Source organism: Tympanuchus pallidicinctus, unplaced genomic scaffold, assembly GCF_026119805.1.
Source record: "Tympanuchus pallidicinctus isolate F22 unplaced genomic scaffold, pur_lepc_1.0 scaffold17, whole genome shotgun sequence".
NCBI lineage: Eukaryota > Metazoa > Chordata > Aves > Galliformes > Phasianidae > Tympanuchus > Tympanuchus pallidicinctus.
The window spans coordinates 1132005-1149090 of record NW_026294690.1 but is presented as its reverse complement, the minus strand read 5'-3'; the positions used below and the strand labels follow the sequence as shown (position 1 = coordinate 1149090).

The window sequence follows — 17086 nt, the reverse complement described above, 5'->3', positions numbered from 1 at the left end:
CTGCAGTTCCTCCAGTACCACCCAGACCATATATTGGGCAAGTCAGGTGAACACGCGTGGCCTCCACTCTCACTTTCCAATAGAACGAGAGCCATTGCACCTCTCAGGAGTTTCCTGGAGCCAAGCTAGCTAACATTACCCAGGGCTTGCTCTTTTTTCTGCAGCTAAATGAAAGTTTTTGGAAAGAAAAAAAAAATGTCTGAGAGACACAAACATCATTGTTGAGAACCAGTTTGGAAATCAGTTCGGTATCACACATTGCCAAGATCTGAAGACTAAGCATGGAAAAGCCAAGTATTTAGCCCTGCTAACATGGTTTTAGAGGATTACCTAGAATCAGGAAAAGGCAGAAGATGGCAGCACACTGACTCAGCTCAATTTCTAAACATCTCTCTAGTCGTAGCATCTGAACCACACGTTCACTCACAGGCTAGACTAAAGAAGCCAGCACACACTCAGTGGAATACCAAGTGGAAAATGAGCACAAACAGTTCCTGAGAACTTCAGCAGGACCTTGGCCTTGGTCCGTTCTAGTGTCCAGCATCTTTCCTTTGCACCTACAGTTCCTCCAGGCAAATGAAGTTTGAAGGCAGAAATTCGTTAGAAGACCAGGCCCTGAGGTCACCAAGGCACCAGTTTTCAATGTTTTTTATTGAAAGGGAAAAAAAAATATCCTAGGTGTTATCTTTGCCCTGTGATGTCTGCAGCAGCCACAACAACTCAGCTATGGGCCTCAGCCTCCAGACACAGCCTTCTTCCTCCCCCTCCATGCCCATGGCTCACCCTGCTGCCCTTCCTCAGATAAGGGCTGCAGGATGATGAATGGCTTCCTTGTCCCACCAGCCAAAGGACTAAAAGACAAAGAGCTCATGATCGTTTTTAGCAAGGAGGGAGACAGATGTCACACAGTTCAGTGGCACAAAAGATGACAAGACTAGCAACCTGCCAAAAATTAAGACATGCTTTAGGTGGGAACGTGCCTTCTTTCCCTCCAAACTCACAGCCCCTCTCTGTCCCCCCCTCATTTCTGAGCAGCCATCTGGATGCACGCCATGATTCCCTTCCTGGCTTGCACATAATCATCCCAAACTTGCTGATGATTCTGTGCAGGCAGCTCGATGCAGCTCACAATCAAAAGGAGCTGAACTGCCCTCTCCTGGGAGCAGTGCAATCAGCAGGGCAGCCTCTTACAGGCAAATGCACCCTTAGCAGGTGGGAAAAGCTGTTGAGATGAAAGAAGAAGGCAGCTGGCAGCCTCCCCCCGATGGACTTTTCAATTGGCAGTTGCACTGAAGTTGGGCTTTATGGTCTGTGTTCAACCCAAGCAGCATTTCTTCTCCAGCCTTCTGAAACAAGCCTTTCTGCATACACCTCTTCACAGGTTTGCAGAGATGGGTACCTACAGCTATTCTAGATTAAATCAATAGTTCAAAGGCTAAGCAAATGCTGTGTCAGAACATGAGGATTGACACCAGGCAGTCTGAAAAGGTAACTGTGTGGAGCAAAGCTCACCAGCACTTAGGAATTTTTTTCCCCAATCTTCTGTTAACTTACTAAAATGAAAAAGAGTCACAAGTAATGAGTAAATCAGCCTCGAACTTGACAAAACAAAAAGAGCTTTCATTGTTACATGCTTTTTGTGCCCCAGACTTAAGAGGACCAGTAGCTGTGACAATGCCAGCCTGCTCTCTCAGGTCCCTGCTTTCTGTTTTCAGACTGCTCTATCACAGGAAGAAGCGAGGAGCTAGCTTACAAAGGCTGCAGGCTATCAGTTTATATGCACACTTTTTACATATCACAGTTTTAATATAGTTTTAGCAATAAGAAGCCAGAATTGCCAGGCTAGTCTCTCCACTCCATTACTGACAGAAATCACTAGATGGGTGATTTCTGCAATTTAGAGAGTTGGGGAATTGGTGCTCGTTATGCTAATCAGGAGAAGTTTGGGGAAAATACCTGAAGCAAAACCCAACAGGAATAAGATCCACATATGCTTTTAAGATAAAAAGCATTTAAGCTGCCTATCTTCACCTCAGATGTTCTGATTTCTTCCTTTTATTTTTTTTGTTTCCTTAAGCAAAGCTACATTTCTCCAATAACTTGCTTTCCCTCTGCAGACACTTAGAACAAGGATGATCAGGTGAGCCACTTAGCAAATGCTCTTGTGCCCATATGGCACACAGAAAGTCCATTAGAATTAATATTTCTTTACATGGTTATTTATTTGAGTAAGCCCTCCCTTCAAAGTGCTGCTGCTGTTCTCTTAACATAATAATCCTGATAAATTACTCTCCTCTTCAATGCTCCATAAGCAAAGAACATAAAGACTCAGCACTGCTACATTAGGACCCATTACTCTGCTCATTGCAAAGAAAACACCATATTTTTAAAGACATTTCCTCCAGCAACAGATGCCTCCCTACATTTTAGAAGATTTTAGAAGGAAAAGGAAACAAAAACGAGACGGCTCCCACCTGTGATTATAAAAATGCATTCGTTTCTGATAACGTACAGCTCCCATGTGAAGCTGGGTGATTCTGCCACCCATTCGCCAGCCTGGGCTGCAGTCTGCCAGCAGCGTGCCAGGCTCTTGGTGCCCACATGTTGAGTGCTCTGAGCTCAGCTGCTCGCTTGCATTCCTGCTGGAGTCGTGCTGCTGACGTGCTGAGCTCCTCACCTCTGTTTGGGTCCAGCTGAACTCATGTCTCTGAAGGACAATTGGCTGCTTTATGGCAGTTTGTTCATAAAACAAAATTGTCAGGCACGTGGGCTGGTTTGGATAAATTCAAGCATGCTCTTCTGTTCATCTTTACAGCATAGAACACCTCAGGGAGCCCTGTGAACACCACAATGGGGGCCTGACCTCCTCTGCAGGCCCAGCAGCTGGGTATTGGCCATGCTCACCAATGACACAGACCAGCAGACCAAGGGCTGTTGTCATTTCTGCCCCCTTCTTTTCCTTCCTTAAGTATGTTCTTGCTCAGGCTGGCCTCCCCTGCCCAGTCAATGCAGTCCCACCTGCAGCCTTCCTTCCTCTCACAGAGGGCAGGGAGAGCTGTACAGGCAATGAGAGCTGCAAAGCACAGCAGAAACAGCAGAAGAACCTGAAGGCCACAGAGTTTTAGAGAACAAAAGATCTTACCCTGCCTGAGTGCTGCGGGTGGGATGAGGGGCTGCTTATGGGGAAAGAGTGAAAAGGCAAATTGGAATGGAGCAGTTCCTGCCCATGGACTTCAGGCTGGTAGGTAAGCCAGGCTGGGTAAGGGATGTCCCTTCCAGTCTTGCCAGAGAAGCCAGATGCTGGCATCTGTCCCACTCCAATTCCTCCTTGCTCAAACAGTTTATAACCCAGTTGGTGAGGAAGGTAAGAAATCAAATCCACGACTGCCCTATAGCCAGGGAGGCAAGGAAGTAGAAGGCTAACTTAGCTAAATGACATAACTGCTGAGTGATGACTTTTGTCCACCCTCCCTCCTCAGTGCCTGAAGCTGCACAGCTAGATGGAAAACGAGACCTCCCACCCACCACGGTCACACCAGTGGCACTGCTGTCCCTTTGGTGTGAGCAGGTCCAGAGCCACTCTCCTGCAGTGCTCCCTGCAGCCCTCCTGCTCTGCTCCGGATGGAGGTGGCTTCCAAACAGGCACGTGGGCATCTCTGTGCCCCATGCTGTGTGCAGGCTAGTCTGCACAACGTGATAAACCATCACTTCCTTCCTCCTGTGCATCACTGCTGTTGCTATCTTGGGCTTGGTAGACCGGTGCTGGCTGTGGAACACACTCAGGTCCTGCCTGGCACATCCAACCCTTCCTTGCTGGGACAGGCACATTGCAGCCAGGTTTGCACCATTTCCATCGGGACTACTTTGCCTACTGCCAAAATAAAGGATGTACTTCATCAAACCTACCTTACATTTAGCAGACACTATCCCCTCTTAGCTCAGTGTTAAGATGGACCCATGCATCAAGCACTTGGGAGAGCGCTCTGCAACACACACCAGCTCTGCTCTAGAAGACCCAACTGCTGCCCCAGCCTGCCATGCTCTTTGCTTCCACACCACATACAGCCTACCACAGGCAACTTCTTCCACCTGGACTACCATCATGCTGAAAGAAATACCATCTGGTTCTCCTGAACTCATGAGTACATTCTTTCTACAGCAGAAGTTAATATACAAGGTAAAGGCCGCATTATAACAAAGCAGCACCCCCCCTAAATTTAGTTGTAAGTCCTGCACTTCGTAAGTTATGAGAGAGAAAAAAGAAGGGATCCACTTCTGAGTGATAAGGACAGTAAATGTTTAGCACTGCTTAAATTAGTTTTATTTTGGAGCCATTCAAAATTTAGACATTGGATGAATTCCTTACAGAAACAAGTAAAGAATTTGCTGGCACAATGAGGAATAATCTCCTACCCCAACAAATGAAACAGGGCTTAATTTGACTTAATTTCCCCAGTGGCGCAATGAATAACATTCTTTCCAGATAAGTGTTTCCACTGGCAGAGCCTGTGCTTTTGCTGTGCTCGACATCCCCATGTTGCAGACATTTTGCATAGGGCATTATGAGAAGAGCTTTGGGGATTCGAAGGCATTGCTGAGCTCTTCCCTGTAGTACTTCCCTCACCTGCCCATCCGTATGCTGCTACCCACACCATGCAAACCTGTGCAGCACCAAACATTGTAGCTCAGAAATGGGCCTTGTGTTCCCTTTTGGGTAATCCTGAGTGCACACACCAGTGCAGTAACCCACAGCAGGCAGGAGAAAAGTGGCAGGTAGAGGGTTCATGAAACAGGAAGCCAACACTGCTAATAACCAAGCACACTTTACTGCTAAGCACTGGCAGCCACACATAATAAACATAATGACACGTCCTGTTCCATCTGCACTTTAAGCCATGTAGAATGAAAGCTTCAGCATCCTTTGAAAAATCCTCTGGCACAAAGAAATGATTCAACCTAAGGCTGCTCTGTTCAACAGTGATGAAGCAATGAAAACCAGCATTTTCTTTTCTGCAGTCATTCTGTAGTCTGTTTTTCACTTTCAACCTTAAAGGATGTGAATTATCTGGGGGAAAGAAGAAAATTAAAAAAAAAAAAAAAGGAAAAAACAGAGATGACTGATCTCCACAGAGCACCTCAATACCAGGTAAATGTTCCTCTTACAGAAATGAACGTTAGCACCCTCAGATGGCATATTTCATTCTATGAATTGCTCAATTACTTCAGAAAAATGTAGTGGTATTGATGAATACTGGTGTAAACTCATTGATCTGTTCCCAGACTTACCAGTACACACAAAGGATGGAAACACTCAGGCACTGAGTGCCTACAACGTACCTTATTGATTCTCTGAAATGCCAAAATCTGCAATGTTTTCACACACACTGCATTGCAAAGTTTATAGAGAATGCCCAATCCAATTTTTGCTTTTTACAGAAACATTTTGTATGAAGAATTAAATCAGCTATAAATAATACGCATGGATTTTTGCTCGCGCTTATGGCTGCGTTTTACTCAGATGGAACACAACACAGATTTGTACAACAAGAGTTCAAAGCAATTTTTTTAGCTTAGATGAATATAAATTGAATAGACTTTCCTGCCTGAAGAATGCTGGGTCAGTGCGTCTGCCCAGGGCTCCTGAGCTCTCCTCCCTCTGCACAGCCTGTGCAGAAGAAGTGAGCCTGGTCTGATCTGCAGCATGCAGCCACTGTGCACACACACACCTTTTCCTGAATGCACATAAAAGTCACTTTTCTTGCAAAAAACTGGGACAACAGTAGCCAGAAAAACACTGGTGTGCCACAAAAAAAAAAAAAAAAAAAAAAAAAAAAAAAGGTTATGATTGACCTTAAGGCTGCTTTAAGCTACTTCAGGACCACACAAAGTTCAATGCAACTAATGCTGTAACTAATATCAGTGGGATTTCAAGGTTTGACTCTTCGCAAGGAAGCAGCTGACAGCCAGAATGACTTTGTTCTCTGGCTCATGCCTGTTCTCTCACTCTCAAATGAAGTTCTCACCGATACTGTCTCAAATTCCAAGTACGAATTTTTTGCCAGCGCAATTCTACTGCTTTCCTCAGTACTGTCTGCACTACCTGCAAGGCTGCTCAGAGCTAAGAAATAACTTTTTCTTAAGACCTTGACTTGTTTAGCTATTGTGAAGCAGAAGTCTCCTCCCGCCTGCACTGAGCATGCAGTAGCCAAGTTGCTCATACAGTTGTGCTCAAGAGCTGCTAAGGCACTGAAAAACCATACAAAGCAGATCTGAGTAAGTGCACACCATCACTGGCACCTGAACAGCTCAAGATTCGCTCCATGCTCCTTTTTTTTAATCGAGTTAATGGGTATCACAGCCTGACAGTGCCCCCAGAGCCAAAAGCTGCCCAAAGGGCCACTCTTCCTTCATTACACCTGCAACAGGCAGGAAGACAGGAAGCAAACACAGCCTCCTAATGGCTTTATTCCAGTGTTTCCATAGGCTTTTATCAAATCAAAGAGCATTCTGCAAGACAGTACATGCTGCTCTCTGCAGGGTAAAGGCTGTGCTTTTTTCCATCTTCTCTCAAGGTGGAGACTGATCCCAAACTGGCATGTTTTTTGCATAGCTGGGGACAGTCAGCTTCTGCACTCCAATCTCCTGCAGAGCTCAGAACTTACGTGTGTCGTCTTGCACCTCCTCCTTCCAAGCTCAGTATGGCCTGTGGGGCTGCACAACCATCCAGCAGGCAGCAGAGGGGCTCACAGCTCTCTGCAAGAGGAAAGAGAGCGTCAGCACTACATGGATAACGAAACAACCTTCTCATCTTGGGGTTCTGAAGAGGAGCAGGAAAGAGGGCTGGAGGGAAGGAAAGCACCTGAAGTCCTAAAGAGCATTTGCCTCCTGTCCGCTTTTCTCCATTACCAGAAAACCAACACTCATCACATACCTCTGAATACCAAACAGAGGAAACAGGTTAACGTGCAACTCTGTTATTCATAAGCTATGGGCTGGCCTTCTCTCCTAGAGTTCAATTAAATTCCTCTCCTTAAGCAAATAGTGTATTGTTAAAAGATTTCGGTTCAGAGTTTGGAAAGTTAATAAATGGACTCTGTACAAAGCTGCAGGTCCCAGCTCTAGGCAGGCTGCATTGGGTACACAGACATGATAATACTAATTAGATAACAGAACCACAATGTAAAACAAATGATGCCAAGATTAAAATACTATAGTGGGTTTGGAGGTTTTCTCCGTAGGGAGAACACAGGCCCATACACAAGTCTGGAGAGAAGTGAAGAACACCAAATCTAATTGAAACTACAGGGTGCTAGAAGGAAGGGGCACAGAAGACAGACGGTAATTACAGCAGCTGGAAAGCAGCCAGGACACTGAGGTTAGAGCAGCACACTGTCAGAAGCCACTGTGAGATCTTCTGTGATTACAAACCACCAAGACCTAGCTTTAATTCTCCTCTGAGCTCCATTTGGCAGCAGGACATTCTGTTGGCAGTCTGAGGCCCTGCTTCCATTTGGGCTGGAAGACAGAAGACACCAGTCTCTTTCCATCCCTTTCCTTTACTGCCAGGTTTCTCACACAAACGCTCATAGCACCTAGGGAGCCCCTGTTGACAAGTCACATCCCTGGAGCTGCACAGCTCTTGGTAGCCGTTCCCTTTAGCAAGGCTTCCTGCAGCTGCCAAAGCACTGCCCTGTGCAACCTTCTCTAAATGGGGCCCAGCCACCAGCTCCTCTGGGGACCAACAGCAGCCCATCGGCAGCAAACAAGCTACCACAGATTCCCTGCTCCAATCTTAAAAAGTCCCAAGCCCCATTTCATCAGACCTATAGCAGCTGAAGGGATCCTTTTGGTTGAAGAGAATGTGGATTGTGCTGCTCCCAGGATATGGCAGTTGCTTTTGATTTTTATGCTCTTATTACACATTAGTCCCCCAGGTTTGATTTGGAAAGGACACGGCTCTCAGTTGCACTTCGTTGCACATAGGGAAGATAACCCAGAGCCACTCATTACTGTCAGAACTGCAAGAGACTATCACACCAATTCAAACAAAATGCCAATAGCACAGTCTGCTGCTTACAGTACGTGTTATATCTAGATACAACAGCAAGGCAACAGTTTAAGCACACTGATTGTACCATAAACATTTAAATTGCTGTTAGAATTTTTCTGAAGGATCAGAAAGATGTGAGTAAATGTAAACCCACGTAATTGGGAACAACTGTAGACATTTGTGCTAACATCAGAACCCCAGAAAGCCCCAGGATCAAGGGCTGCAGCAGTGAAGAACGGGAAAACATTCTGCTCAGCACAGATCCTTGCCATTAACAACTGTATGCACAGAAGAGGCATTTCCTCACAATCAGAAGAGCCGCAGATTTGGATTTCCAAACAGCCCCACATTGCTTGAGGCCCATCTCAGCACTTAGCTGACTTGTGTTTCCTCTAAGACCAAACCATGCCTTTTGTCAGTGTTTTTATGATGTCAGCATAATGCTCTCATTATGTGCTTGCTGGAGTCGTGCAAGTTTGTGTGTGCTTCTTCATTAACTTCTTACCTACCTGTTTGTTTCCCTTTCTGCTTCAGAAGCAAGCCTCTTCCTTATCTTACAAGATCAGATCCACTTTAGAACAAGCATTTAAAAAAAAAAAAAAGCATTCTTTTATGAAGGAACTAAAACTGCAACTGCCCAGCAGCTACTTCTGTATACTTCTCTCCAAACATCAGCCCCGTGCATCACATAAAAGAAACATTTCATAGGTGGTGACATTACAGAAATATAAAATTGCCATGGAAAAGGATCCTTGGGCACCCCACAGAGCCCAGCGGTCAGAAGCATAACACAGCATAATTATATACAGGGTGGGCTGGAAGAGTTCTGGCATCTCAGTACTTAAGGCCCAATCAAATGTCACAGCAAGATCTCCAATGAAGGGTGCAAACCGCAGCACAAGGGATGTGCATTTTGTAGAGCTTCGTATCCCAGGTGCAGGCTTTGTGATGCTTTACTTGGAAACTCTCATTCCAGGCTGCTGGATGGGTGGAGCAAGCAGGAGCGGTACAAGTGAGCATTTCACAGTCTGGCACAAGATCTGTTCTGAAAGAAAGGGGCAAGACTTGTTATTCTGCACTTCAGAAGACGTTTGCCCTTGAAAGTGCTGTTGAGGGAATGCAGGTACTTGTGATAATCCAAATTCTGGGACATTTTTGACCCAAATACTGTTAAGGAGAATACATGAAGTGAAAGGTGATCCCATTCTCTTGTAAATATATACATTTATATTTAATCTTCTCTCTGCAAATTCTTGCTCTCAGGGTCTTATGTTTTGGTCATTTTAAAAATTGCATCAGGAACCAATCTGCTAGACAAAGAGCAAATCTCCAGGCACTTATTATTCAGCAATGGACTTAAAACTAATGTAACAATTCTTAGTTACCTCCAAGCAAAACAAAAACACATTTCCTAAAGTCTCCAGCTTACAAAACCAACGAAAAAGATGCATTTGTCTTCCTTAGCAGCAGCAGAGAGGAAGTGTACAATTTGCACTGTGAAGGAGATAGATAAATCACAGAATCAGGCTGTGCATCTCCTCGACTGCATCTCATTTTCATTGTTCCAAGCCCAGAAGCAAGGCTGCAGCACCCATAGAGGATGCGCATGGCTGTCCGAAAACTCCAGGAGAGCAAGTCTGAGCCTAAGGGACAGCTTCCCTACAGGTACTTATTAGTCTGTTTGGCTTTGTTTTTTCTCCCAAGGATGGAAAGAGAAACAAGGGTATCAGTACACATTTGAGCAGCAGGAAGTTGAAAAGCAAGTGGGAGAAAAGGACACGTTCAACTCTTATTAGACACTTGCTGCTCAACAACATGGTGTTGCCGTTCCTTTCTCCCAAAAATGGATGCAGCTTTCACTCCTGCCTCCAGCAATCTTACACTTTACTTCTGGGTTTCTTTTCAGGCTCGCTCTGTATTTCTCCCAAGGTGAAACTGCTCTACAGGAGGGCTTCCTTCCACCAGGGATGCTCTGGGAGCAGAATCTCTTACCTCAGCAGGTGTTAGGATGTAGCATTGGTGGAAGGCAGTCTCATGGAAGAAGCCCTCGGCAGACCATCCATCTAATCCTCACTTGGCTCTGACTCTGCGAGCAGACAAACCTCCGTACAGCTCTGCCAGGCAAACAGATTGGCTTGAGAAAAGACAGACAGGTAACCCAGACACAAAGAACATAAACCATGGGTTTGCTTCTTATGGTACCCAGCCAGAAATGCTGTCCTCACTGTCTGGTCTACAAGGAAGCAATATACCTTTTGCTGTGCCAACACAGTGACATTTCATGCAGGAGTGCATCAGAACGGCATCTGCTGCTGCAAAGGCTACGCTTCTATCTTAGCTGAAATCCAGGCCTAGTTTTGCCAAGTGTCCAGACAGGTTTCAAGGCAGTGAAGTCTACATTCTCTTCACAGGGATGCAAAGGGCCAAAGACCTCATTTTGGAAACACAGATAAATGGCATTTCAGATTTCTATATAAACTACAGGCACCAGAGATGCTGCTGCCTTGCTTAACTTCAGAGAATAAATTCAACTAAGCTTGTGAGTGGAAAGGAAGAGAAATGTCAAAAGTAAGAACCTGTAGGGAGCCATAAAAAGTAGGAAAGCTCTAGATGGAAGAATATATCTCCTTGTCCCCAGAATCTGTTGTCACATTTACTTTTCCAATGCATACTCAGGAGGCAGAAAAATCCAAAAATAGCAACCTCCTGTGCCAAGACCTGGGGGGGGAAAGTGGGAGGAAAAGGCGTCCAGAGACATCTAGGAGTATTAGCAGGTACAGAGCAGGAACCTGGTGCTGCATCCTTGTGATGAGGTGCAAGTCATGGGGCTGGAGGAGTATACAATACCTTCCTGGAAAAGGTGTTATCCTGCTTTGCAAGTTGGCTCTGTTTTGAAGAAATCTGAATCACCTTGAAATCAAGAAGAGACTAAAGGAAAGAAAAGGCATGCAGGCACCAACCACGCAGATGCTTTTCGCACTTTAACTTTGCCAAGTTAGCAGCCAGTCTGAGAGCAGTGGGATGGTAGAGTCTAGCCAAAGTGAAGAGACTGAAACCTGCTTTTCAGTCAGTAACAGGCTTCAAAATCTAATTAAAAAAAAAAAAAAAATTACATCTAATGAAGATATAAGCATATTCATGGAATTCTTCACCCACTCTGTCCCCAAGCAGCCTATAGCCACCGTGGTAGAACTCATTGGAATGGCAGGATACAGAGGTGGAAGAACAAGGACCGCTGAAACTACAAACATTTCCATGTTCCATCCTTGGTCTCTGTAAGAGATCTGAACACACATCATACCAAAGCCTCCAGAAACAGTAAGTGCTTCACAGCAAGCAGGTATTCTCAGGTGTATATCAACACTCAGATCACAGCCAAGTAACTTCCAGGCTCATACCTGAAATCTTGTTGAGATTAGCCAGCATGCAGCAGATATCCAGATTTATGCATGCAGGAGATGAGAGAAGCCAGTCTCCCCTGCTTTCCAGTGTTACTGCATGCAGAGCTTGCGCTGGTAACACACTGGACTGAGGTAACACACGAACTGCCTTCCCCCTGCAGGAGCTCAGGAATACATCTGGAGAGCTCCTGCTTTCATTCCCCAAAGCAGAGCAGCTTCATGCCCTATCAGCCTTGATGAGCTTCCTACTCCATCCACATCTCTAGAAGGAAAAGGCAAAGCAAAAATGACTTTGTATCAGCAGAGACAGGGTGTGAGACTGCACACCAGCTGCATCCCCCGTTACACAGGAGCTTCTCATACTGCCCCATGGGCCAATGGCATATGTTTCTCATTTCCTCTGGCTTCATGTCACAAGAGACCAGGACAAGGAACTCAGTTTCACCATCAATGGATGGTGGCAGAATTTGACTCAAAAAGAGCAAAACTCTGTAGCTGTTATCTTGACAAAGACTCAGCACAGTGTTAAATCATGGGTCCTCCAGTGGCTGGCAGAGGCTGCACTGCATGCACACACAGGATTAACCCACAGCTTACTCTGAGCTCCCCATGAAAAAAAAAAAAAACATTAAACAGCTACCTCTGTACATGCAGGTGAAAAACACAAGCAAAGAAATGCAAAAAGCAGAAGCATCTCTTCAGTACATGCAGCTGGGGCCAGCTGGCACACTGCTGCCATGGAGCGCGGTGTGGCTTTGGCAGAGTGGTGACCAAGAGGCAAACTCCCTCAGCTTGAAGAGCCCTGAAGCAAACAAAGCCCCCTGCTCAAGTCTGCCAAACCTTCTCTACTTGGATGGCAGCTTGCTCACACTTGGCAACAGTTTGGTGCAATTTGAAGCTGGCTCAGACCTAAAGTGAAAAGATTAATGGGATATTTGAAATCCTGCTCCTATTTTTCCTCAGATCTTACTTACGTAGAAGCTCTGATGTTGGTTGCTGAGCTCCTTAAAACACAATCTGCACAACGCGCCACAGTAAATAAACAGATTTCAGCAGCAAGTCCATTTAGAAGGAGTTTATTTAGAAAGCACACACATCACTAAAGAGAGCTTATTTCTTATCTAACTCCAAGCACTTAGGAGGCAATCCTTCAGGGGTGTTCTGCAGGCAGAGTGAGATTAATTCTGTTTGCAGCAATTATTTTCAGGATGTTCTGCACTCCCATTAAGAGCCTGGAAGTTCAGTTAGTTTCTCGGCTTGAGGATTAAAGAAAAGCTGGAGACATTAAGCAAAAGAAGAAATGCCTTCCAGCAAACTGACCCATAAGAGGAACCTTCCTGTCAGAGTGGGGCACCGTTGGCTGAGACCTGACATGCTGAGCCCTGCCTGGCACAGCCTGGACACGGACCCCATCCTGCCTGGGAGCTGGACCTGTCAAACCACCCCAGGGACACGTTGCACTTGTGCCACAAACATCCACCTTCAGCCTCCAGCAACACTTCAGGATGGAGAAACCTCTGAATTTGTTCTGGAAACCAAGGAAAGGCTGACATGCACATGCAATCCACAGAGCCCTCCAGGCCACATGAAGCCCTGCTTATGGTCCCCATGGACTCAGGGCTCACAAGAGAAACTCTGGATTAAAAGTCTACAGGAGAGATGGCAACTTTAGCTACTACAGATCTGTGATCTTCGCTGGCTGCTCACTCACCTGCACCTCAGTGTTTAAATGGGCAGAGACCTACAATCTTGGAGCTTCCTCCAAAAGTGAAAGTTCCTTCATCTCCCGAAGTCACCCTGTTGAGGCACACAGGGCTGTGGGCTCCCTCTGTGCCTGTTTGCCTGTGATTTTCTGTGCCAGCTCACCGATTCAGGCAGCCCCAGCCATGGTTCCCCAGTTTTTCTTCCACCAGCACCTGTGGTGGAGTCCTGAGAGCACCCAGCTGGTGCCTGGTTGGTGCTGGCTGTGTGTGTACTGAATTACCAGCCGCAGCAAACAGTAGCTGTTGTACAATCCAGTTTAATGCCACAATGCTGGTAAAAACATTGGAGAAACGAGGTGCTTCCTCTGCTTCGGGAAATCAATTCCACATGTACCCTGTTATTTCCCATTGCCAAACCCAGTGTTGTGCAAATATATTGCAAATGACAGCTCTTCATAACATGCACCAGAAAAAAAATGTCCATTCTTCAATTCACGTATAACCTTTGGCCTATGAGAAAAATGGTTTATGCCTGGCTGGAATGAAGTGACAGCCACAGAGTTCTGAGGAACTGAGGTGCAGCCCTACAACCCAGTGGCAAAGCAGTTCACCCTCATGGCAGCCCTTTTCCTGGAGACAACATGCAACTGTGGAAGCAATCGGCATGATCAGCACCAACCTGGTTGTAAGGGTCACACAGAGCAACAAGAGCTCTACATGCTGTCTTTGGGCAGTAAAATCACAGTGCCTTGGCACCTGTCCTCTGGAGGCAGTTTGGGCCCTGTAGTCCTTCTTTCACCATAATATCACCTGATGAGCATTTCTTAGTAGTGCAAAAAAGCTAGTTTAAGTTCTGATGGGATTTTCTATACACAAACAGCTAGGATGCTGAGCATGGTTGTTTTCCTCACATTATTCTATCAGTAACTTTCCTGAAAGCCCCGCTGGCTTCCAGACATAAAGCTTGCAGCACTGATACAGCACTGCATTGCCTGCAGCCAAAGAGGCTGAGCTGAGGTCTGCCTTCCTCTCATTTATTCTTGGCATCTTTACACATTTGAATATTTACTCTAACAAGTGACAGCCATTCAGACAAACCCAGTTTTGCAAACAAAGCAAGTAAGCCATCTTGAAGACATCTCCAACTACCCTGAAAAATCAACTCCAAACCCTCTAAAAGCAGATCTCACATTATTATGACACTTCAAGACACATTGCAGCACTCCTGACTGCCTCTGGGTGATGCTTTCTAGGAATTTTTGGTGCTATGAGCCTTTTTGCCATCTTCTAATGCAGCTGTGCTCTGTCACCTCACAGTCATGATGTATTTCTCAGCTTTTGCTCATTCCCACAACTTGGCAAATACATTAGTTTGTATGTTGTAGGCCACTCAAACCCTGAGAGAAACTTTCCAAACTTATTTCTACTGCTAAAATACCCAAACATCCCATGTGCAAGGAAGTGCAGGAGCTGAAGGAATGATGCAGAATTACTTGTCCTAGGCTTCCTGAAGACACAAAGGACAAGTAAATAGCAAAACTTAGCTGGGGGTGCCTGTGCAGTCCCTTGTGTATGCTCCCTGCTAAGACCAGCTCATCAAGCATAGGATTTTAGTTAAACAGGTAAAGAGTAAAACAAATTGCACAGAAATTCTACTCACTCTGTTTTTACTCATCTCTCTTTTCTTCCATATCTTGGGTATTCCAGCTGCTGAAAGCCTCTCTTAACCTTCTGGTTTCCAGTGATATCTCCAAGCACTGCTGCCCATTTCTACATACACTCCCATTTCTAGGAGGGCTCTTTATGTAAACCAAGTGCTTTTGAGCCTATTTCCTTAATCATGCTAGCCTGGCAGTTACAGCCATTCATCCACTGTTGGTTCTCACAGTTCCTGAAATTCTTTAAGGCAGTCATGTCTTGATTTTCCTGCAATAACAGGCTGCTCCAAACTTGTCTGTCCACTCAACATGACATGTATTTCCTCATCTAGAAGTCACAGATTGACTCCTGAATTCCCCATAACATTCAAAGCCTTTACTGTGAACTTCCTGCGTTGTGAAGTTGTCAACAGGCACAGCTCTTTGTCACAGCAGTACAGACACACAACGAATGTCCCCAGAAGGTGCATAAGTCCTTAGCTGTGACAGTGAGTTATCTCTTCACTAGAAAACATGTGGGACAGTATCATTCAGTGATAAGTTTGTGCCAATACGGCACTGCTGGGTGGTCAAAGCTCTAGGTGGAAACTTCTTAGGGTCCCAAAGAAAAAGCTGTCTGTATAAGTGAAATTTCTGGAAACTACATTATGCTTTGTTTTATGACTGTGCTGGAAAAAGAGACAGAGATATCCTTTTTGCTGGGGAACAGAATTCATCCCTGCAGTTATCCAGACAGCACTGATAAACATCTGCTTCTTTCTAAAGGGCCCATGCAAGGACAGCCACAGAGATGTTTGTCCAGAGCAGGACCTTGTCACAACCAGCGCTGCTCTAAGCTTTGTCAGACACCGATCTTCCAGCCCAGACCTGAAGTCCTCCAGCATCCTGCAGCAAAGCTGATCTCAAGTATTCACAGTGGGTGATGAGGTCAATGACCCCAAGCCTCTCATCCTTTGTGAAGCACCCAGTCAGCTTGCAGAATTGTCTGAAAATTCTGGTACAAAAAGTCAGAATGTCACACATTACAAGTGCAGCTTGTTAGCAGAGGTTGTTCACAGAGCTTTAAGCTGGTAATAGACATGAATAATTCTCTGGATGAGGTAAAACATGCATACACGTGGCAACCTATAACTATGCTCAGAGCAGGGTTATTAGTATTGTTAATTATTAGTATTATTGTTTAGTGCACCAACCGTATGAGAAAAGTTGTTGAATGTGCTCTTTGAAACAAAGACATAAGAGAACAAATCTGCCCAGAGCCTGCTGCAAGGGACCCACTGAAATCTACCAGTTGTGTTTCCTACATTATCACCACCTCAGAAGCATCACAAAGGCCTAGAGAAGGGTTTCCCAAATGGACTTTTCAAAAACCAGCACTGATCCTTCTCTCACACGCTCTGTGATGCAAGACCTGTTTGTATCAATCAATAACTGATTCGCTTCCTTCTAACTTTCACACAGTATTTAGAAGAAAACAAACAAACAAAAAAAAAAAAAAAAGACATCCAGAAGTGGTGCTACTCATCACTGGGAAATAATTAAAATCCTTCTGTGCTTTCCTTCAGCCTTCTGGCTACTCATTTACTAAGTCAGCTTTAATGTCTTCATGAGTGTGCGACCATTAAGAAACCTTAGGAATGGTAAAAAAAAAAAAAATCCAACAAATAAACCCATCCTGCAGTATCCTGATGGTCACACTTTCCTCTTCACAGAGCATGGATACTGAGTTGAACAAAAGCTGCAGTATTACAAGCTCCATGTAAGACCTTCACAAGGTTTTGGGATTCTCTTCGCTGCATTCACAGTTGCCATCAAGTGGTGGCAACCCATCTAGAAATGGGCAGTCCCATTACAGCACATCCCCACTTCAATGGCAAAATAAAAAGAAATACATAAGAAATAAACCAACAGACAGTGCACCAAGTCACAGAAGTTTATTGGGCAGCAATGCCACCCTTGCAGGAACCACAGCTATGTCATGAAGGATGGGACTGTGTATCTCAGTGGTTACTCCCATTAGCAATTAATATGTTCTCAAGATGCAGATCAGCAATTCATAAGTCATCTGGAGAGGGAAAACACAGGCTCTGATATACGTAACATGCATATTATCAGGCACGCAGTGCTCAGCATTGCTCATTTGTTTTGTTCACACTCCATATGCAGCCTGTGGCTCACAGCAGCTCTCACACCAGGAGCACCAAGAGCTGCTGGTCACCACCCAGCACTGCCACAAACCCAGCACCCACAGCACGCGCTCCTGGATGGGAAAGC

General features: G+C 45.3%; 1 long non-coding RNA gene across 6 annotated transcripts in view; it reads right to left on the bottom strand.

Annotated features, from left to right (window-relative positions):
- Nucleotides 1-7419: 7419 nt before the first annotated feature.
- The window catches only part of LOC128078335 (uncharacterized), a 37755-nt gene continuing 28088 nt past the window's right edge, over nt 7420-17086 (bottom strand). For 4 of the 6 annotated variants that reach the window (XR_008205581.1, XR_008205578.1, XR_008205579.1 and 1 more), the window contains 3 exons: nt 11449-12360; nt 10043-10164; nt 7420-9095 (listed from right to left, as the gene is read on the bottom strand). This is a non-coding gene — a long non-coding RNA (uncharacterized LOC128078335). The remainder of the gene's footprint in view (nt 9096-10042; nt 10165-11448; nt 12361-17086) is intronic. The other 2 variants (XR_008205580.1, XR_008205583.1) reach the window with 2 other exon arrangements.